The sequence below is a fragment of the Homalodisca vitripennis genome, chromosome 7, assembly GCF_021130785.1.
Source record: "Homalodisca vitripennis isolate AUS2020 chromosome 7, UT_GWSS_2.1, whole genome shotgun sequence".
Taxonomy (NCBI): domain Eukaryota; kingdom Metazoa; phylum Arthropoda; class Insecta; order Hemiptera; family Cicadellidae; genus Homalodisca; species Homalodisca vitripennis.
Window position 1 is genome coordinate 113,097,425 of NC_060213.1, and position 24,860 is coordinate 113,122,284.

Here is a 24,860-nt window from a genome sequence, read left to right on the forward strand (position 1 = left end):
TTGTCCCTTCATCTAGCAAACATAACAACAGGTCAATTAATAACAGTTGTTATTTGTAGCTTAATCTTGTTACTGTATTTGGTAATTACGGCGTTGTTGATTGTAACGTATGTTTAATGTACGTGTATTCTATGTTCTTTTTCTCCAATGGCTTAGTTTATTATTACCAAGTAGCTTAGTCCAAAATGTATACTTCGATAAAAAATTACAAGGTCATGTAAGGGTGTTTATATCAGGCTTTTTAAAAATTACGATTTAATAGTTTTACTATAAAAATTTGTACCACTGAACAGAGGAAATGCCCTAATAAACCCTGTCACCTTCACCCACCATGTATTAAAAGGGCGGGACTGAATTTAAAGGGTAAATGACTTCAAATTTATCTACTGATGTCCGAATCTGCAAATTTAAAATTTTATTTGAAAACTGTCTCCATCAGTATTCAATAAAATAAGTAAGAATAGACGTTGTGGCGTAAAAAGCTTCGAGAATGTTGGGTGCACAATTGTTAGTCTTTAGCTACGTGTAAAATGGTAAAATGTCATGTACCTAGTAGTATACACATTTATTTACCTTAAAAATCTACTCCCTCGCAAAGTTAAAGTTTTGGTTCCACTAGTCACAACCGTTGCATCGCGCTGTGAACAGTTGCTTTAGTGATAGAACTGTTTTTTCTTATTTAGTTCGTAACAATTTCTTTATTTGGAGGAAGTTTTTCTTTTATACACGTAAATTATATAATCTTTTATATTATGTTTTGCATTTGTTGCAGGAGATAAAAAACTAAACAAACACAATGCTGTGGTGCTAACTACAAGAACTGAATGCGAATTTTGAATGCGCCGTTTAATAATTCGTAATACGAGTATAATCAATATTAAATCCGTTGGGTTATGGAAAACAATGACAGTTTGGCATTTGTTTAATCGTTCGTCCAACGACATACTGCATCTCCATCCATCATGTTTTAATCAATGTCCTGTTTAATCATTAATCTTGTTTAAACATGTAAACCACAGAATTGATCTACTACACTTGTTTTATAATTAAATTAGATTGACCTTTTTCCGTCAAAGGTCAAAGGGGATCGGCCTCTCCTTTAATTAAAAAGAAAATATCCTACTATGTTAATATATAAGGTATTATTACCATTAACATAATTTGTATACCTATATATATATAAACATTAGACATTATTATATATGATTGTCCTTCATATTATAAATACAAATAAACCAATTTGGTTTAAACTTAATACCCCAAAGCTGCAGACCATAACAGGTCAGGCATCTCAGTAAATCTGCAAGGCAACTTGAGGAAATCCGTAGAACCCAGAGATTTTTTTAAAGCGGACAGAGGGATGAATTATCTCATTTGCGTTTCTCAGCCTGAGGGACAATAAATGTGCTCAAGCTGGCAACCGTGCATACATCAACCCGTGGGAGACTTCTTCTCTTGTTACATACACTCAGTCATGTTTCCTTGTTGAATTATCTGCAATTTTTTATTTCAGAATATCGTCTTACGGTTTTTAGAGAATGAAACCAATTTATATCCTGTAATCTAATAACACCGTAACACAGTGTCCACTAACTGGACTGTGATCAATTTCAGTTATTATATTATGTACACAATCAATCACATAACCTTGTTCGAGTTATTTGGTTAGCAAGACACCTTGTACGAATTAATTTATCTAATATGCATGTAGAATAATTTAATAATATATCATCCATAGCTTTATTAAATAATTATATCGATAATGGATATAGTTTTGATTTTATTTATACATACAAATACATACTGATTGAATCCTAAAAAAATCGTATATAGTGAAATTTATTATATAAATGAAATAAAGATTGTTTGTATTGATGATTAATCCTAATACTATACACCTGATGATTGAATTGATAGGTTTTAGATTCAACGTGACAAAAACGGTCAAATACATAACAATTGTACCATAACTCTGTGGCATCATTCTCGCCCGGCAAGTGAGAGACCCGGGTTCGAGTCATGCCGGAGCAAGTAATTTTTTTGAATTAAACTTTATTGGTATATATTATATTATATTATAACTAAAGCTATTGCCGCGTATACAAATTTAATTAATGTTAAAAGTAGTTTTACAGGTATTTAGTATTCTGATTATATTTTAGTTTGCTTATTTCAACATATATGTGACAGAAACAGTCAAGTACAAAATAATTGAAAAGGAAAAAAATAGGAACACTGTGATGTAGTAGTATCATGCTAGCCCGGCAAATGAGATTAGGGTGCGAGTCCCGATGGACTAAGTACTTTTTGTAATTCAATATCTATTGAAAATAAAATAAGGGTTTTACAGCTTAAACAAATTCGATAAAAAACAACTCGTTTCTTAATATAGATGAAATAAATGTAAATATGTTCCCCATACTATCCAAGGATGACTACCTAATAAGTTTACGATTTTATTTGGAAAATAATGGGAGCGGTTTCATAAAGGAACTTTAACTAAGAAGGAATTGAAAAGCTCAATACCTGAGGGTGCTTGACGTCTTCAAGCGCGAAATGAGGTGCTTACAGTTGGCATCCGGTTATTATTGTCAGTGCTGCCAACATTACACAGTGGTATATTCCTACTTAGAAAATTAATACCTAATTGATCATTAGAGAATAATAATAATAATTTTAGTAGTATAGGCAATATTGAATTATCTATTATACACACGGTGTCAAAATTTTAACGTTTACGTGTCAAATTTTCCTGTTGTGAGGGAGAGTTTTATTTTACTTAGAGGGATACAATTATTTTTATTTGATAAATATTGTATTTTTTTTATTGAAAAGTTGTTTTAGTGTGAGTTTTTTGACAGTAAAACTTTAAAGAGTCCAATGTGAACTAAGGAGTCTACGATTTAGTCGCATCAGTATTGGGTGAAAATCTATCAAAGGAACGATTAATTATTCAGTAGAAAATAGGCCAGACCTTGCATCTTGCATTGGGTTATGCAGTTTTTGTCCCTTTTTAGGCATATATCAGGTTTTACATCTTATTGTATTTTGGATGTGTATTTGTGAATCATAGCAAATTGTTCCTAAATCAAGAACCACGATCATGAATTTAAATTAAACACAAGAATTGAGATTTGTAAAGTTTTTAATCAACAATTTACATTAACTAACATTAATGTTTTCACTTGTTTTCTTATCTAAATATTATGACTAAAGCACGTAAAAATAATAATTTATTTAAATATTATTTAGAACTTTTTACTTGAAAATTAAAAAAGAGATTATTAAACAAAGGATATAAAAGTAATTATAATTACTAAAAAAATTTGTAAATTATATTTTTCGTTACACATTCAAGGGCCCATGTACTCGTCCTCATAGAAACATTTTAGTTCTTTGTTTTTGATGCTAAAAGGTTTACAGGTGTTTATTTAAAATCAGTTTATTGTAATTTTAAATATTTTTCTATGTCTTTGAATTTTTAAATCATAATTTTTGATTTCTATATTTATTTGCATTACACAAACAACTCATTAGTTGTATAATAAATCGATGGTTGCCATATACTTTTCGTAAGGAGTATTTTTGTCCGTACTACACAAAGGCAAACTCGATTTACCTGTCAAATTCGGACACACGAGATTTGAAACAGTGTAATGGAATTACCTTTCACTGCAAAGTTCCAGTGAATGCTAAAATACGATGATTTAATTTCACTTTTACTGGCTTTGATTTGAGGCGTTTCAATTCATGTTGTATATTTTTGATTACTGTCTGTAATGAATTAGACATTTAGCAATCCAATAAGCACAGCTAAATTGATTTCGTAGCTACTCAAGAAAGCACATTATTCATAGTCTCTCAGAAATCGCGCATATATAAGCGGAGCAATTAACCCAACGAAGGTCAGTAATAAATTTCAAAAGATAACTTGACCTCACCCCCCAAATGCACTTTGTATAGGAAATATGAAAATAAAGTTATAAAGTACTGAAATTTGTATTTTCTTCCGACAAAGTGCCATAATCCAATTAAATTCATAAATAAGTTTTTTGTTTACTAATCTCAGTATTAATTATTGTTTTAGTGGAAGGAAATGCTAAAATTCTCAGCATTTTAACATGTAAACTTAACAAAAATACTACTCGTATGTTGTGTTATTATGTGATACAAAATGCACGATTTAATTTTGTTTCCCGCGTGGTAAAAACCGTTGTCCACTATACGGAAAACAGTGTGTTTAGGGGCTTAATCGAATTTCCAAATTCGGCTTTGCCTCGTTCGTAAAGCGCGGTTGCGCATCGAAAATAACTAGCTCCTACTAGTCATAAAAACCACTATTTTGTTACTATTTTGGGATTAAAGTTACTAAAACTGAAACTCCGCAATGGCAGTACGACTACATGCGACAACGGATTGTACTTTTACGCCATTTCACGCTAGTTGCCGCTGCTCCGGGCTGTTACACGGCAAAGTTTATAACAGGTCGCCGTCCATCAGTGAACTCTATTTATTCCTCTCTGAAAAATAATTCAGGTCCCTTTTATCGGTGTGGATTAAAAAGTGGAAACTTTTATGCAAGATGTTTAAGGTTTTGACTTTAACTTTAAATTAAACCTAGTCGTGGCCATTAACTCAGAACAAATTATTTTGAGTTTTGAAACATCTCATTTTTAAAGTTAGTTTTATTGTATATATAATAAAAAACATTATTATATATATAACATTTAATGATATAACAGCTGAGTTTTTGAATTTTTTAGTTGCTTATATACATTTTTGGTTATTTTCTTTTATTTGTTGTGTTTCTTGTTCTCTTTATATTTATATTATGCTTCCTGAAGATGTGGTTATCAAATATCACGAAATATATAGAAGCTTTATATTTTATATCTTTGTTTTTCATTTAAATGTGTAAGTGTAAATAAGTATATATATATATATATATATATATATATATATATATATATATATATATATATATATATATATATATTGGTCTTATTTAGTTGTGTTAACGAGAATATAGTAAGCTTTAAATTAAAATTCAGGAAGTTTTAAATTTACATAAATAATTAAAAAGAAAACGCCCTGGTTTTACTTTTATTGAGTATTCGAAAATTTCCCTATGATATATTTTCCCTAAAATATCCCCTGATCGGCTTTGGTATTCTTCTACAATATTTATATCAAATTCATAAGAATAATTTATAGCGTGTTGTATATTTACCGATAAAATGAAAGGTACACAATTACAAAAACAAACTCAACATGAAATTCAATATGTCGTTCCCATTCTGAGTTTATACCGAGACTCGCAATCTCGTTTATAGACTCAAACTTGGTTTCCTCTTTCGCGTTCATACAGACATCAGTTTAGTGAGATTTTACGAGCTTCTCTACAGCTTCGCGCCTTCTTCGTTTACTGCCTCTGAAAAGCAGTAAAACAGTTTTGTGCGGATTGGAATAAGCTATAAATATCACCTTTCGGCTTATATATTACGTTTATTTCCACTGCGAATGAAACGGTAAAAACCGTAGAGAAAATAAAATTACATACAAATTTACCACGTAGGAAATATTGGCGATGTATATATAAATGATTATATGATTATATATAAATATATTTATATATAAATGATTATATATATAAATATGTATACACCACCAATACTTCCTACGTGGTAAAGTTTTATGTAATTTTACTTTCCCGGTTCTTTACGGTTTTTACAGTTTCATTCGCAGTGGAAAAAACGTAATATATAAGCCGAAAGGTGATATTTAAAGCTTATTCTAGCTCACAGTAATGTATTTCAAATGTAATCAATCCACCAACCAAACAACGGTTTGTAACTTTTTATACTTAAATTTTATGTTTGTGTTCAAATTGATAGAGGTATTACAATTAGGAATATCACTTAAACTTTTATTGGGTGAGCGAACTCAATGGCGCGTGTCTCTCCGTGCTATTTTTCTGAGCGTTAGTTCAGAATTCATTATGATAACTATGAGAGTGAATTGAGGTATGAAACTACAAGTGTTTTTTTTGTTTAGCTATCACTAAGGGTCACCTCATCTATCTGCCTGTTTCTCTATTTGTCTGTTCGCCAGTTTTCCGCTCGGTATTTCAAGATTAAATTGAGCTTTAGGCTTGAAATTTTGCACATGGCGTGATTATCATTAAGGCAACGTCACGTTTGGTGATGGGCTATTCCCTCTATATAATTTTCTGAGCCTTTGCGTAGCCTTACTATCTACAGAATAACTCGAGTAGGCTTTAAGTTTTGCGTGAAACCTCATTTGTACGTAAACAAGAATGAGTTCGATGAAGGTACCATCCATGGGATTTGGCTGAGCGTAATTGAAGTCTATCACTCGGTAGGCATAGGCTACTTTGTTTTTTGTCTGCTTGGGGGCTGTAACAAGTTTCTTTTCTGCCTGATAGTATTTTTGTCTACAGGAAATCCTGAGAATGAAAAGAGCTATAGACTTGACATTTTGCATGCAACTTCAGCAAACGCTCTTACGCACCATGTTCTACTACTTTGTTATTAGATCCATTATATTAAATTAAAGTTATTTATAAACAAGAAGAATGTCTAACCAAACCATTACTGAATTTGTTAACGAGGAATGTGGCGTAGAAAATTCCTATGGAGAATCCAATTTAATGAGAAAATCTTTTGGATTATTCATTCATCAAGAGACTATGTTGTTAGCATAAGTTGTAGTAAGCGTGTTAGTATACAAACACTATAAGTATGGTTATGAACATTTACTTAATAGAATGTGATACCTAATTATAATGATTTCAATGTGACCATTAGTATTAATGTAGCATGTTTCACATGTTTTTATATTTGTGGGATTTTTATTTATAAAACAATCCGATTTTGTTCTCATTCTCGCATAATATATTATCTTATAGTAATCCAAATTATTGTTTCACCTCATTGCATTTTAAACTTATATATTGACTGAAATGTGAACATTATAATTGGTTAGAACACTTTTTCTATATTTTGTGCCTCCTAGCTTTATATGATGTGTTATAATACATTTTAGAGACCTCGATTGTAAGTGAATAAAAGTCTAAAATAAAAATTAATTATTTAAAGTATTTAGAATGGATTCAGTATATAATGCTGTAAATACTTTATATACTGTAATACATTTACATTGAAAATAAAAGTGTTTTAGTGGTTATTGATTGAATGGGAATAAATAGAAATTATGAATATTTGTTACTAAACAAACTAATGTAATAATAGCGCAATATACATTACCAGTTTTCCCTTTGATGTTATTTACGGAATACATTCACCCATTACGCTTCTGTCAGAACATTTCCTGGTAGTTTATATCACCCTGCTTAAATTTAATGTCTTCACTCTACATAATATATAATAATTCTAATAATATTATAAGTTCAAAAGTAAGTTAGTGTATTTTTTTTATTTCACGCTTAAACTGTTCAACTAATTGTACTGATATATTATTCTTAAGTTCCCTGGTTAACATATAGGCTTATTTGTATGTCAAATTCCTTCCTAGCTAAAGTTTTGAAAAATCCATCTTAGTTTTTAAAGTTTTAAAGTTGATTAAAATGAAATATTAATTAAAAGGGACTATGAATGTGTGTAAATATTTTTTTTACATCACAACACTTTGTTTAGTTAATTTCATCATTATGTTCAATGTGTTATCATTTATTTTGTGAAATCGTAGAGGTAGCTTGGTATTAACAGCACTCAACCTATTTCAACCTATGCTGCAACTATTGTGCTGCAAGCACAGAGTAATGAAACATAAGTTTTAATAAAAACATACTTTTAACTATACTAAGTTTAACAAGTACTAAGTATGCAGTGCTTGTTCATTACTGTAATAATGTATATAAAATATAAAGTTACTATCTAACTTTTAATATCAATTTAAACCCTAAATAAAAACCCCATTTAGTTGTTTTTTGACCGAAGTAGGCTTCTCAGACCTGTGCATGTATGTATGTTTTCTGGATTAGGAAAAGTGGCAAAATTAACTATGGAAAAAAAACACAATAAAACGGGAGTAAATTAAAATGGCAATAAATATACACTTAGACACATTGTATTGATTGTGACACAACAAGGCAAACTCAACACGAGCGTCAGAAATATGATTCTCTCGTATCAATCGCAATCAAAATTCTACGATAATTTTTCTAAAGTTAGTAAAAAATGTAATCATTCAAAATAAAAATATTTTATGACTAACATATACCAAGTTGATTATAAATCGAATTGCCCAGTGAACAGTGAATACGTTGCAAGATAATCCCAAAAGGTGGAAGAAAACGCTGGTACGCGAAATAAATACAGCACTTTGGGCTTTGTATCCCCTTTGACCTTATCTAACAGAATACATTCGCCCACTACCCTTTTGTCAGAATATCTCCAGCAAGTTTATAACAGCCTGTTCAAAACTCTTATATCGTCCTATCATATTATAATTAAAATTATGATTTAATTTTATATCATCCGAAAGAGTATAGTTGTAAATTTAACAATTACAAATAAATTACGTGGATGATAAATTACAATTAGTTTAAAGTAATTTTTATTGCACTTTTTAGAGAAAAAAAAATCTAATGTTAACTTTGATTTAATTGCCATTTTATTCAAATTATAAAAAAGTTGCTTTGGTTTAAATTGCAAGACATTGAGTAATATCCTCAGTCATATTTTTATACAAATTGTAACTAGATTTGCACTAATCAAATGACCTGAGCACAGGCAAGCTCTAATATATCATAACTCCACGGCCGTCTATATTTTCTATCGCTCTCTACCATATTTAACAATTTCTTCAAATAAAAAAATCTAGTAAAATTTTCCACAAAATTATCTTGATTGACAACTAGTTTTAATAACAACATAGGAGTGCGTCACACCAAGGTACATAACAGGTTTCTTTGAGATTGCCTGTACACACACATATATATAGGTGTTACTATATCAGATGTTAATATGTAATAAGATTTTGCTCAATTTTATACAAATGTATTTATTTTGCGATTTTCTTGTTGCCAATTTGGTTTAATAAAGACCAAAATAAAAATTTTTGCTAATGCTCCGCCAAATCCCATGAAATGACTTGAACCTTGTAGCGTTACGCAACATTTCAAGTCTAGATCTATAGGACAGATAGAAAGACATACAGAAATTTTATTTTTCAGCACGTCGATGATAGGGTTCACCAACCGTTAGCCAATAACAACTTATTCCTGCAAATTAAATACTTGAAATGTACGGTAACTCGATAAAGATGTATTCCTCAAGTGCACAAAGCTACTTTGAAATACAGATTGACGATACAAAAATATTTATGAACTTTAATCCTGATAAGTAAACTCCTTTTTAATGAGTTCCTTGTAAGTATATTATTTATAAAAACTATTCTGGAGTGCCGAAGTTATATCTGCGTAAGATTTTTAAACCTGAGTTATATTTTTAAACCTGAAAAAATTGTATTTATGTGCTTAATTACAAATGGACCAGCAATTTTTGATTTGTTGCCACACCTATATGTATATTATTCTCTATAATCTGAAGTACATTCGTATTCCCTTTGAGGGGATCAAGAAGACAAAAGATTGCTATCTACAAATGGAATCTGCAATAAGAGCACAAAGCGAGGTATATACGAGTATATGAAAGCCAACTCCGGCTTTGTTATGTTAATGGGTTTCATTAGCGACATTAAATTTGTAGCGAGTAACAAGAGATTCTGACAAACAAACGCAATGCTCCTCTTTATAGTATATGTCGTGGAGATTTTGCAATTTAACATTGCTAATAATCTGGCGATTCCAAATTGCTCTAATTGACTGAGCGTTAGCGAAGCGTGTCATTCGAGGGGCTGCAATAATTTTAATTCTGCCTGCCTTCCTGTCCACACGATGTATCGAAAACAAACTAACCTATATACTCGGATGATTGCATGAAGGTTCATTTCTATATTGGCGACATCGAATTTTATGATGGTGAATGCCACCCTATGTGGTTTTGCAGAACTTTAACGAACCTTTTTTTAATTGCTCGTATGGATAGCCAGGATTGTAAAATAACATCGGAAAATAAATACATTTTTAAACAAACAAATTGGAATTTTAAAATATTGCGTAGTAACAAATGTTCCTTAAGTAACAATAAGATATCTATAGGAAGGTTTCATATGTAGACCTTCAATTTTACATTCAAATCCCTTTCTGTACTGGCAATAATGGATTCCATTGTGTCACATGTCCCTTTATGGGTTTGGCTGAGCGTTATCGTAGCTTATAACACAATAGAGTAGTACAAATTTTTTTTCTGTACGATTGTCTGTGTGTCTACAGAACATTTAAAGAATGAAATGAGCTGTGTTGCATGGAGATCGTGGTGATGTTTCCATAACATTGGAATAGCTCTTAAGCCACGTAGGTGCTATTTAAAAATCACACTTTTACTTTTCCTGAAGTCTTGTGCCTTTAGTTTCTGAGGTAGAGTGGTTGCTCAGTCAATCAGATCATCATTAAGTCAAATTTAAATTTGCTTAGTTATAATTTGTAGGCTACTCGTAGTAGCCGTAGTAATCTATGGATCCATTTTCATCTTCAGCCATGGAAATGATCCCACTGGCGCGGTCTAGCGGTTTCGGCGGTTACCGTGATGTAATCGAGTCAAGCACGACGAGAGTGGCTGCTGCTTGGATGAATGACCGCTGAGCGATCCTGTCCTTGCAAGCAGCCCGCCTGTCCAGCCGCTGGTAACAGTTTGGAAATCATTTTTAAAGTGCTAGACAAGGGTAATTAGCCCTAAAATAAGACATCTTTTACCCGTTTTAATTGTGTAACTAAAAAAAACTAAAACACTACGTGTTATATAATACTCAAAATGAAAATATACGTAAATGATGTATATGTGGCTCTACACGTCCACCACACTAAATTTTTATAAACACAATTAGTTGACTTAGAAAAATCTTATATTATTAATAAAATATTATGAGAGTCGTGAAAGTTTTTTTTCTTTTATCTAACAAGCACTAAATAATGATAAATTTAAGAACAGTTATGGATTATATTTACTTAAGTACATAAAAGTACATTGAGCCTGTCTCTGAGGCAATACACTTGGGTGAGCTTTGTCGTTCTGCAAGGTTGGCAACACCGCTCAGCTGTCGCTTGGGAATACCTTCATATCCTGAAGTGATGCCATTGTTTCTTTTTATTTTATGAATGGCTCAGTCCGGTTATAAGCCTCCATGTACTCTGCTATAAATGAACTTGTGTTATGGTTAATGGATTTATTTTATTTATTTAAAAATACGATGACTACGGTCTAACAAGTCTACCAAGATTAATAACTAACGAGTTTAATACTTCATCCGTTGTCTTTCATCCTAAAAAAGGAAATAAAAACTGGGTGAGTGAGTGTTTATCCAGTGAATATTTTTAAATTTTTGTGTTGAATTGACACCCATTTTGAGAATAGTAGCTGCACTTTAAATCTTATAAGAGAAATTGTGGTGAACTTTTCAAGTTGTAAAAGATACGTTTTTTTCCGTTTTTTATTAACACAAAACAATGATATACCCTAAAAAACATACATGAAAAAATATAAACATTAAGTAGGAAAAGTAAGTTATAATATTGGATAATAAACGGCCATATAATTTTTGATTTTCAACAATAAACTCGAAATCGAATTTATGGAAAATACAGCTAATTATTGTATAAGTTATGATTAACAAAATAAACGTCTAAACAGCTAGGGTGACTGTTATATAACAAAGTCAAACAGAACTGGAAACTGAAACAAAACAATTTATACGTAAGCAAACGGTTACAACTACTTAATTGAGCAGCTGGTGTGAGTGGCTTTCACTTCTCCTTTGAATCCTATCTTTATTGTCTAATATAGTACCCTTATATAAGCTAGAGGAATGTTTTTATCGAAGAGTTTAGATCCTGAGTTTGATGTGGTCTGTTTACAAAACCCACTCATTTACAAATAAAGACAATTAAAGGATAACTTTTTGGATTATACTCCTAGGTGGCAAATATTATGGGATTAATTGAAGAACACAAGAAAATGTATTAACTGATCCAATAAAAGAGACTCATGTAATGATCCTTTCCGGAAGGCATTGCATTGGGAGTTGATTTCCCTAGGGTTAGTGATAGATGTGTTAGTCCTACGATTGTGGAGAAATCAGTCAAAAGGCTCATGGTTAATGAGTGCTCACAGGGATTGGTTCTTTCCTGGAAGTGAACTTAATTCAGTTATCCAGGACGTTTGCCTTTGGCTTTGTGAGTTACGTTTGGCTCTGATAGGTCTTTTTATTTTTTACAATTTATGTCAGTACGTTGCACTCATGTGTCTGCTCACGTAACCAATCGCAGATGTACAGGGCATACGATAAAATATACGAGACAGGTTATCGCGAATTTGGCAATGGAAATCCGAGTATCGGAAATGTGATACTGTAGAAAGTCAGACTAGAAAAAGACAAGTGAAGTTGTCTGGGTGGGGCAGCAAGTTAAAACAAATATTACCAATGCAACATTATAACTCTGTAGACTGATAATATCTTAACGTAATCCTTAATGGTTATTGACATCTTATAATTTATATAAAAAAATTTATATATGTTAATTTTCGACTTGCATAGCATCTCCTTCGGTTCTCACATTATCCTCTACTGTAACTTGAACGTTATTATGTTAGAAAAATCAAGGAAATGAACTATTGCTCAGACGCAGTTGAAAGATCTGTCAAAAACCATATCAAACGGATCCATTTGTCTCAAATATTTAAATAGTAACCTTATATTTACAAAGGAAGATCACTAGAGATTTTCATCAATATTGTGTTTTAAAGGATGACTTAGAATTCCCAGCAATGTAAATACGGTCTTGTTATTTTACGTAATAAGAAAATTTATTGAGGTTGCATAATAGAAACAGTGATTATAACCCCAATTTTTGATCATACATTGGCAGCCCTTGTAAAATATCTGAGTTGCTGAAAGTTTTGAAATAAATGGTCTAATGAAAAGATAGATCCAAAGCTAGATTAGACAAAAATTTATAAGAATATGAAAAGGCTTATTAATTAAGGCTCAGTTTAGTTTATCATATTATGTGGACTTCGTCACCTTAACTTTGGAGTTAAGGTTCTTTACAAGGTCTCTGGTAATGTTGAGACAACAGTCCACATTTGACGGAAACAATTAAGGTATAAAGAAGGATCCGTTTAGTTAATCTTTCTAGCATAATAGGTTTATCCCATTAAATGCATTAAGTAAACGATAATGTAGAGTAATCCTGTTATCGTGGTAAGATGAGCTAAGCGGTTTCCACTAAAAAGTAACTTGTGGGAACAGTTTAAACACACACGTCCTGTTCATGTTCAACATCGTAGTGCACTCATGATGAGACAATGAGAACACCTTTTCATCTTGATTACACTGGATGGCTACTGGGGAAACTAGACTGGTCTTTTTTGTAACCCACGTGACTCTCTCTAATCGCGAAACGATGCAACAAAAAACAGTGAAGTGCTGCAGAGATTGCGTTTTGAACGTTTTCGTAACCGGTTGGTTAGGATGGTTGTCTATCATTGTTTGGCCTCCATCTTAGCATGGTGCTGGTGCGTTTAAGGATGTAGAAATCATGGCATGAACTAAGTAGTATTGTCAAAGTTGCCTACTATTTTGGTCTTGCTGGATCTCATAAAATGGATATGGATTCCAGTTCCCAGGTTTTAAGACTCTGACAGTGTCAAATTTCAGATGTTGCACTAAGCTGTTTAAACACACACGTCCTGTTCATGTTCAACATCGTAGTGCACTCATGATGAGACAATGAGAACACCTTTTCATCTTGATTACACTGGATGGCTACTGGGGAAATCAGACTGGTCTTTTTTGTGTAACCTACGCGACTCTCTCTGATTTCGAAACGATGCAATACAAAACAGTAAAGTGCTGTACGTTTTGAACGTTTTCGTCACCGGTTGGTTGTCTAGCATTGTTTGGGCCTCTATCTCAGTATGATGCTGGTGCGTTTAAGGATGTAGAAATCATGGCATAAACTAAGTAGTATTGCCAAAGTTGCCTACTATTTTGGTCTTGCTGGATCTCACAAAATGGACATGGAGTTCAGTTTCCAGGTGTTAAGACTCAGACAGTTTCAAATTTCAGATGCTGCACTAAGCGAAGGTAAAACCGAAAATTCGCAATGAATCAACCCAACCCACCGTAGCTGTGTTATAGCGGTTTATCATAGAAGTTCAGCAAGTGTCAGATTGAGTTGGGAGCTGTCAATTTTAAGACCCGTTTGGTGCCGTAACGATCAATTTGGCGGGAACTGGACGAGAAATTGCGCACAAACACCGTTTCAGGTTATGGGCTTCTTTGTTGTCGACTGACATTTTGTAAGTGTTACGACTCTATAAAATTAAACAATATATTCTTCTACATAATGGCTATGTATGAATTAAAACATTTGTGTGTTCAAAAATGTAATCAATGTACACAGCTGACTGTTTACTGGCTGTGCATTAGCGAAGGTTAACAATAGAAGGGATGGAAAATTTTATATCTGTCTGTATGTCTACATGCATAATATCTAGACAGCGAACTGACCTAAAAACTTGTAATTTTGTATGAAAATTTGTTTTCTTATAAACAACATCGAGTTCGATAATGGTGAATGATACTCCATTGTTTTTGTTGAGAGTTAGCATACACTTTTGCATTTGTATGCGAGAAATAGTTTTCTAAATAAACCGTTTACACATACATGTCATTAAGACATATGTAGTCTAATGAAATTAGGAATATTCTTGAATTATTGCATGCGAACCAGCGAAGCCTGTTACGTGACATGTGCTATGGCGTACTTTTGAATTCTTTTAAAGATAAGAGTAATGGTGAGAAAATAATCAATTATGTAGAATAAAGCTGGTCTAGGTTATAAAAGGTATAACACAACGTTTCGAGGATTGGAATCTATCCTCTTCGTTACGTGAAGGAGGTATTAATAAATACAACAATTTTTGTTTTCATATTATTAACTACAGTGATGTTTTGAAATTTTGAATTATATAAATTAAATGTGTCCTTTTGTTTAGTTAATATTGATGGTATTTATTAATGTGGTCGCTTAGGTCGACCAGTTGGAATGAAGAATTCAACTACAAGTGGGTGGAGTTGACGATGGACGTGTTACAAACGTTCCACACAGAGAAACCGAGTAACCGGACTGATTTACATATCAAAGGCCGTCTCTTGCTAAATTACATTGTATCTGAATGCACACTGACATAGAGATAGACAGAGGATAGCAGGTGGTTAACGGTGTTTTGTCTAAAAATGTCAACAGTATATCGCAACTGAACATTGGCTCATTCCGATATAAGGATGGGCTACATGTAGAAATTACGATGCAAAGCATTTTGCAAAGTAATGGCTTATTATATGACGTAATGCTCTTGTATGGCAGAAGATCATGTTTGTTTTTATATTCTCTAACTCTCGTCTAACAAAACCACGGAATGTTTGCTGATATATTACATCAGAGCTTAGCTAAGAACAGCATTTTCGGCCGTTTTACATAGTTAAGGGTTAAAATTTGACGTTCCTCTATTTTCTTAGACAAGATAATATTGGTCCGCCCAGAGGAATAGTATGTTTTTGACCATATTAGAATATATTTTACTGTCGACAGTTTGAAAGTTTTGTTAAAAAATACAACACTACATTTCAGTGATTGAAATCTATAATCTTCTTCATGTTTTTAATAACATCGGATATAAGGTGCATATGGAAAAAAATGTATATTGAATTATTTGTCCCACTTTGCAATAGGCTTTGTAAGGAAATAATCAAGTATGCTGGGTGACTGACTCAAAGGTGGTCACTATTGGACTCACAGTTTGTTACTATTAGGATCTCGGAAAGTATTAATTTTGCAGCGAATTTTAAATTGGGAGCCTTAACGGTTTTTAACACTTTTAACAATCATATAATATCAAATTTGAACATTTGGTCAGCATTTTCCTAATTCAGGTAATTTTTTAAAATTATTGTACACCACAATTTTTCTGATGGATTTAAATTTACCATGATAGTCTCAGTTATTAAAGAGACTTGTTTTACCATTTGCAAACAATAATACTTAACTCACAGTGTAATGCTATTTTTCAGTGGAGTGCTGCTCTAATTTCATAATTATACTTTATTTTACACAAAAGTACTCACATTACTATAATTATAAGTAATTAGTGTAGTAAGTGGTTATATATGACGAAAAAGCAGGTTTTCAAAATAACCTCCATATTCATAAATACATGCGTGATCCCTCCTGGGTAAGTCATTTACGGCTCGTACCAACATGTATTTTTCCGGTATTGTAAATTTTTAACTATAATAAGTAAATAATTACTATGCGTACTTAGTGTTAATTAATTACTTAACCTATCTAATATAGTTTAATGGATCATGTTATTATTATCATGTGTAAATATAATTGTTATTAACTATTAATGTCTAGTAATTGACACAAACTTCTTTATTTTGTATTGTAGTACTATGTAAATGCATCTAGAAAACAATAACAATTAATGTAGAATAATTTGAACACTATTGGTAATAAACTACTTTATAACACCTGCATAATTTAAATAAGTAACACAATGTAGATTATTGATTTGCTATCCCATAATTCAAAACTTATGAGCACCAAATCAGGTGGGATATGGAAAACAATGAGAAGCTGCCAATTGTTCAAACAAGCACGTAATTCCATTCGTCATTGTGTTTTAATTGTATTTGATTCACCCATGTTCCATAAAATATGGAAACTACGTTGTTTTACTGTAATTATTACAGCGATTATTACATGGAGACACCATTCTACAGATACGCTCTGGAAGGTAGTATTCGTGTCAGATACTTCAGATCATATTATAGCAAGATCATTGCTTATGAAGAACACTCTCTGGAAGGTAGAATGGTGTCAGGTACTTCAGAGCATATTACAGTAAGATCACTGCTCTCAGACACGCTCAATGAAAGGTAGAATCGTGACAGATACTTCGGATCATATTATAGCAAGATCATTGCTTTAAGAACACTCTCTGGAAGGTAGAATGGTGTCAGGTACTTCAGAGCATATTACAGTAAGATCACTGCTCTCAGACACGCTCAATGAAAGGTAGAATCGTGACAGATACTTCGGATCATATTATAGCAAGATCATTGCTTTAAGAACACTCTCTGGAAGGTAGAATGGTGTCAGGTACTTCAGAGCATATTACAGTAAGATCACTGCTCTCAGACACGCTCAATGAAAGGTAGAATCGTGATAGATACTTCGGATCATATTATAGCAAGATCATTGCTTTAAGAACACTCTCTGGAAGGTAGAATGGTGTCAGGTACTTCAGAGCATATTACAGTAAGATCACTGCTCTCAGACACGCTCAATGAAAGGTAGAATCGTGACAGATACTTCGGATCATATTATAGCAAGATCATTGCTTTAAGAACACTCTCTGGAAGGTAGAATGGTGTCAGGTACTTCAGAGCATATTACAGTAAGATCACTGCTCTCAGACACGCTCAATGAAAGGTAGAATTGTGACAGATACTTCGGATCATATTATAGCAAGATCATTGCTTTAAGAACACTCTCTGGAAGGTAGAATGGTGTCAGGTACTTCAGAGCATATTACAGTAAGATCACTGCTCTCAGACACGCTCAATGAAAGGTAGAATCGTGTCAGATACTTCGGATCTTATTATAACAAGATCATTGCTTTAAGAACACTCTCTGGAAGGTAGAATGGTGTCAGGTACTTCAGAGCATATTACAGTAAGATCACTGCTCTCAGACACGCTCAATGAAAGGTAGAATCGTGTCAGATACTTCGGATCATATTACAGCAAGATCAATATTTCTTCTAATTGCCATCACATGCAATGCTAAATCGCTTAAGACATCGTAATGAGACGAAGCCACGGGAAACAGTTAGTATGAAATGGGTGCGAAAATCCATTAAAAACAAAAGCGTTAGGTCGTTTGGAAAGTAAGAGCTACCAATTACTAAAAGACTCTGCTTTGTTGAGTGAAAATCAATCAAAATAGCAATCAACACCCTCAATAGAACTGAAGTTCTGCTGTGCAAATTTCACGGCGAAACAATTACTTTTAATGGGATTATTTGTAATAGACATCTCACGCGTTTCTTGATTCAAATAAATGGATCTTTGCATATAATATTGATGGTGTCATTAATCGTAAAGTTTACTTAAGTGTACACCTGTGACATAATATTAAGTAGTGAAAGCCTCATGAAAACTTCAAACTTTAAAATATTCAGACGATACGAACAGTCGTTTCCAGGACGTTTGTAAACAAATGTCCTTAAATAAAATGTTTTACTTATATTCATTTTCTTATTTTTATGTATTACTAGTATTAAAAATCCTAAATGTTATAGACATAAATTTTGTGCATGTGCAAAAAACAGTTTATATTATCAATTTTTAACTTTTTTTTGTTTAAACCACGATGAAAAATGATGACAACTTGACCTTAAATTATTATTTTTAGGCTGACTAAATTTAAACATTGAGGATTATGTAATAACATGTTTATTATATTGCAATCGATTGAATCGGGTTCGAATTGTGTAAAACACTTTCTACATATCTCGACATTCACCTTTATGCTTATTGTCCACCTAAACAATCTTAGCTTAAAACACGAAGCTTCAAAATAACGAATTTAATATTTTAAAGCACCTACTTTCAGTTTATCCAACCAATACACATTATTTAATATATGTTCAATTCGTTCACTCCTAATGATCACAGGATCACTGTGTGGTGTTTGTGCCAACATTAGAAGCTGCGCCGCCCGGTTTTTAGAAAAATATATTGATATTAAAGAATTTAATATTTTATACAGTGTATCACGCTCACTACATGACAAGTGCTCGCGGGATATGGTTATTTATGATATTGTTATGTAGACCATATCCAGCAACAAGGGTATAAACGTTACGTAAACAAAAAGGATAAACGTTAGAATAAACGTTACGTAGGTTTATTCTAGATATTCTAGAATAATAGATTACTCTAGTTGGCACAAAACAGTTTTATTAAATTCCAGAGGCAGTGAACGAATGACGGTGAAAAGCTATAAATCTTACTAAGCTGACACCTGTATGAGTGAGACCGGGAAAACAATGTTTGAGTCTATAAACGAGGTATGGTTGTCGGAGTGTGTTAAGAGTATATTAAGTTTAGTTCCGTCTGTCACCATCTAATTTCTAAATTAAACTTTCCATCATATTACATAATATTTTTACCAAGCGGTTATAAATTTTATTTTTGATTTTCCATAAAGTGGGATCTTAGACCAAAACTAAACGTTATGATAATATGTAATTTTAAATGTGTAAATTTAAACAAATATTTCTTCCAAAATAGAAAGGTATGATTTTGAAGCTATTTGAGTGGTTTGAACATAATTGTAGCTGCTATCAAAAAATTTGAGTATTACGTTAGAGTTTAAACATATATTTAATATGTCTTAGATAAAAAATATTGTTAAAATTGTAATAATGTTCTGTTTAGAATTTATAGTTATTGCTATTATGTGATGTTATTTATAATTTAGATGGTGCATAGAAGTTCCTGTTATTTGTATGTATAATAAAATTATTGTATATTTAGTATTCAGTGGTAAAGGGTTACTTATTAATAACAAGTTATTATTTATTGGTTAGACGTTTATTTATGTGGAGCGTAATAATATTATACAAATAATTCTTTCCACACACACACACACACACACACACACACACACACACACACACACACACACACACACACACACACACACACACCACACACACACACACACACACACACACACACACACACACACACACACACACACACACACACACACACACACACACACACACACACACACACACACACACACACACACACACACACACACACACGCACACGCACGCACACACGCACACACACACACATGCACACACACACACACACACACACACACACACATAATCAACATATATTTGCTGATTCTATTTTTAGTTTTGTTTCTGTTGATATGTTTGTGTTTATGCTATATGTTTATATTGTTATTCATTAGTAAGGCTATTAATTTTATATTGCACTAGTAAACATATGCTTTAAAATAATAGTAAGTAGACAGAGTTTTAGCCTCAGATACCTACTAGCTATACAGGATAATTGCAAGACTTTCCGGCTATTGTTTCATTTGTTTAAAATATAGAGTTAAAAAAAAAATACTTGTGTCAGTCAGTGATATGCGAGCAGTAGGGAAAGAAATAATCTTGCTGAGAGTTCCTTATCATGACTGATTAAGATTTATTTGGAAAGGATTCTTTTTTTTGTGAAATTTGTTTGCTTGTTTCTTATGTTATCTAAAATATGAATTTTCACTAAAAAATATAAGTAACAAAAATATAAGCTCAGAAGGTCTAACATTTTTATGTGGGTAAGTGGTAGAGAGTACTTCATAGCTATAACTTTGTCTTTAATGAATTAATTTGTAATTCAATTTAAATCCACTTTAATACCGCGGGTTATGAAAGATAATTTTAAAACGAATAAATAATTTTTATGAAACAAAACTATGTATTTACAACAAATATAAAATTTATATCTACCTATATGAATTTCATATACGTCATACGTAAAGTCTTATAAACATATTAATTTGTAGATTAGAATTAGTTACACTTAGAATCACTCAAACTCAAAATCCTGATAACATGGTAAAAGTAACAAAAAGATTTTAAATATTCCTTCTATTTATCAAATCCTAAACTCTTGTTTTCAAGTCTACTTGTCAGTAAAACTACCGAATCGATTTACTAAAATTGTGCTATACATAAATATTTATGTTTGAAATATATTTATACAACTTCAATCCTAAGCTTAATACGTTTTATGAAATTTGTATAAAGGCTTGGAAACTTATGTATATGAACAATACCATTGATTATATTAAATTTTGAAGATAAAGATAGTTCAAATTTACAATCACTCACACTCAAAATCCTAACAAAAGTAGTTTAAAATCAGGTATTTAATTGATAGAGAATAATAAATTTTACTGGCAGACAACAATCTACTTGTAAATTGTCGCGTTAACAGGAGGGGATTGGCGCTAAGTAGTCAAATTTGGTAATTTCTCACTCGTAATTTGGTAGCACTGCCACCGTGAAGTTTCGGTTTAAGTTACAAGAAATCGAGCCGGTGAAAAAAAATAACTATTTGGCAACATTCATACGTATATAAGTACGTAAGGGAACAAAAATAAGTAAGTACATACATAACTATTTGGCAAAACTTCATTGTTAAATAAAATATTAAATTGAAAAAGTACGGCACTCTCATGCAAAGCCCAATAGTATGGTAAATGTTCCTTTTATGTAGGGGAAGAAGAGTAAAGACATATTGCTTTCTTTATAGATAAGTATTACTGATAGTAGTATTGGGTTTATAAATGTAAATGTTTCCTCTTTTAATTTTACTTTTCCTCTTTTATTTAATTTATTTCACAGTTTATTGTGTTTTTACGAAATGTTTTTAACTAACTCTCTAGTAAATATATCTTTGTTCAATTAAACGCTTAACTTCGTTTTGACACACCGTAATAAAAATAATAAATTGAAACAAAACCTCAAAATTGTTGTCCGAAATGAAGCAAGTAATAAATTAGGAGCTGATAGCCAATTATCTTGCAATCAATAAATAACTTTTTCTCAAAGCAGAAATCGACCGTCAGCCACGTTAGCTTTCATGGAGATCGAAATAGAAAGGCATCAAAAGGGTTAAAAATATAAAACGATAATTTTCTCAGAATATATTATTCTTAACTTTATATACTTAGAACCGCCCGTCATACACACGATAAAAGTCATATCGCAGCCAGAGAACTTCATAAAGAAACCGAGTAACCACTTACAGAGTTTGCATTTGGCTAGCAGAGGCTGATTTAACAGTTATTCACGTCATTGGCTGTAGAGTATAAATGTGTAAAATTAAAACAAATATGAACTGAGAAAAAAATACCTTTTCGTATTTTTAATAATTTTGATATTTTTCCATTTCAATCCCTACCAAAACTAGTGTGGCTGACGAACGATTTCTTTCCGAAAGAAAATTTTTCTATCGAATTTTGGGAATGTTGGGATCGTGTCCAAAACATCGTACTGCACTCAATTGTGCACCTGATGACACAGTGAGAACCCATCTTCATCTATATTACATTGGGTGGCTGCTGGGAAACGAGACAGAGCTCTTTTGTGGTATAAATGTCTCTGATGTTAAAACGATGTATAGAGAAGTCTTTGTCGCCGATTTTTTTATATCTCTTCAGACAGACACTCCAGATTTCAAGAGTCAAGCATGTGGCAGTATCGGATTATAGAACTCAGTTTTTGCAATGAATCAACCTTAGTTTTCTCCTTTATTCATTCTATGAATATATTGTGTCATACAATTAGTATTATTGTTAAATTTAATAAAAAATAATTACAATTCTTTTTGTAAAATGTTGTATTAAAATTTGCAAAATATGTCAATATAAAGGTTACATTCAAGATTGTAGTCGAATTTCAGTTATTTTGAATGTAGTAGAAGAGATTCATGAATCCACAACCGAATAAGAAAATTCGAATATGAAATCGAATGAAAAGCGTATAGGTAAGTACTCTATACAAGTTCTGGTTTGTGTTCCATTGAAATGTTGATCGTTCCTTTGACGGATTACCGCCCAGAGCAGTCTTTTAGCCTATTCAATCATCGAAAATTTCTTTGGAGCCTTCAAAGTTTTATTGTGAGAAAAGACAAATGCAGAATGGGACAGACAGAACCAAAGAAAATAATACATTAATTATTTGTGTTTTCGAAAAAAGGAAACAATGAAATACGATAACTAACATCATACATTATTATTTTTAATATGCTTTTAGGTAATTTACTATACTATAAGAAAATCATTAATTAGCAATTTGATGAATTGTTTCTTTTTTTTTTAATCCCAGAACTATCACTTTGTCCTAGGAGGTTGTAATTTATACCAACTATAGAGCTCAATGATCTGATAGTGAAAGTATAGAATAGGATGAGAAACAGAAACACAAGTATTTCCTACCAGAATGATTAAGAAATGTTGCAAAAATTATAGACAAAAATTACATTACTCCTGTCTTGTTTTTAACACAATGTTGGTGAGATGTGATTTCCATCATTATTGCATCTATAACGGAATGTAATTTTTTGGGTTCAGAGATGAAAATACAGGGTGTCAATTAAGTCTGGAACCTCTTTTTTAATTTTTAAATCACAATATAAAAAAATACCAAAGTTCACACGTGCTTACTGGTGATAGTAACGCATACATCTGCCCAATTACCGACCGGATAATCCCTTTGGGGGACGGTCCACAAGGAGTCAGACAAAATTCTTAAATAGCAGCATAGGTCAAGTTTGGTATCAAATTAAAGGTCTCACTTAGCAGAGTACAACGCCGCAAACTGGACTTCAAATTTTTCCCCAAGTAAGTGGGGAAACATTTTGGGGAACATTTTGAACACTTACTTTGATCACAGGTACTTAAAAATAGGTTTTTACTTGTAATACTTAATAATTTAACAATTGTTCAATAGTTTTAAAATTCAAACCGCTATAACTACTGAATGAATCCACCTTTTGAAATCCGGTTTGCGGAATTGTACTCTGCTAAGTGAGACCTTTAATTTCATACCAAACTTGACCTATGCTGTTATTTAAGAATTTTATCTGACTCCTTGTGGACCGTCCCCCAAAGGGATTATCCGGTCGGTAATTGGGCAGATATGTGCGTTACTATCACCAGTAAGCACGTGTGAACTTTGGTATTTTTTTATAATGTGGTTTAAAAATTAAAAAAAGAGGTTCCAGACTTAATTGACACCCTGTATATTTCATTACACGAAACACATTTTAAAGATATATTACTTTCCTTTTTTTTACTGCTATAAGATTAATAGTTATAGTACAGATTACGAGCTATCGTGTAGGTTCAAGATGAATTTTGAATAGTTTAGGAAAAAAGTCGAATTAATTGTGAAATATATCACAGCATATTACTGAAATAATGTGTTGGTATACGCAGTTCAGAGTGTGCAGAGTGTGGAGTATTTCTGTGTGCTATATTTCAGGAAACAGTTTTGCATTTTTAGGAATGGGTTTTGGCAACATTAATATTTAAGTAAGTTGTATACGGTTGTAGTATAGATTGTTCACGTTTAATGTAAAGGAAATGTATGAACTTTAATATGTATGCATTGTATTTATCATTTGATAGCAATGGTATGCAGACTTTTCACATCTGCTTGTGTGCATTATATCTCAATGTATTCCATCCCCCTTTGAGAAACGTGTGCTTCCTCTACAAATGGACTCTGAGGTTAGAGCACAAAGCGACGTATGTATATGAAAGCCATCTCCGGCTTTGTTATCTGAATGTGCGGTACTAAATTTGCAGCGAGGAATTACAGACACTTCCAAACACATGCAATGCTCCTCTATCTCTTTACATAATACTGTATAGACTTTTCTAGTTTCTGGTACTGTACCTTGCAAAAGAGCGGGTAGATTTAAATATATCTTTTAACGGTGCTTTAGAAATTTCTCTTCGTTTTTAATATCCAGAATGAAGCGGAATGGAAATGGATTTACAAAGAATTCCAAATTTTCTCGCAACTGAT

The 24,860-nt window shown here is 32.1% G+C and overlaps 1 protein-coding gene across 1 annotated transcript in view; it reads right to left on the reverse strand.

Moving 5' to 3' along the window:
* LOC124366216 (rap guanine nucleotide exchange factor 4) overlaps positions 1-24,860 on the reverse strand; it is a 965,043-nt gene that overhangs the window by 145,457 nt on the left and 794,726 nt on the right. The gene's annotated exons all lie outside the window — the stretch shown is intronic.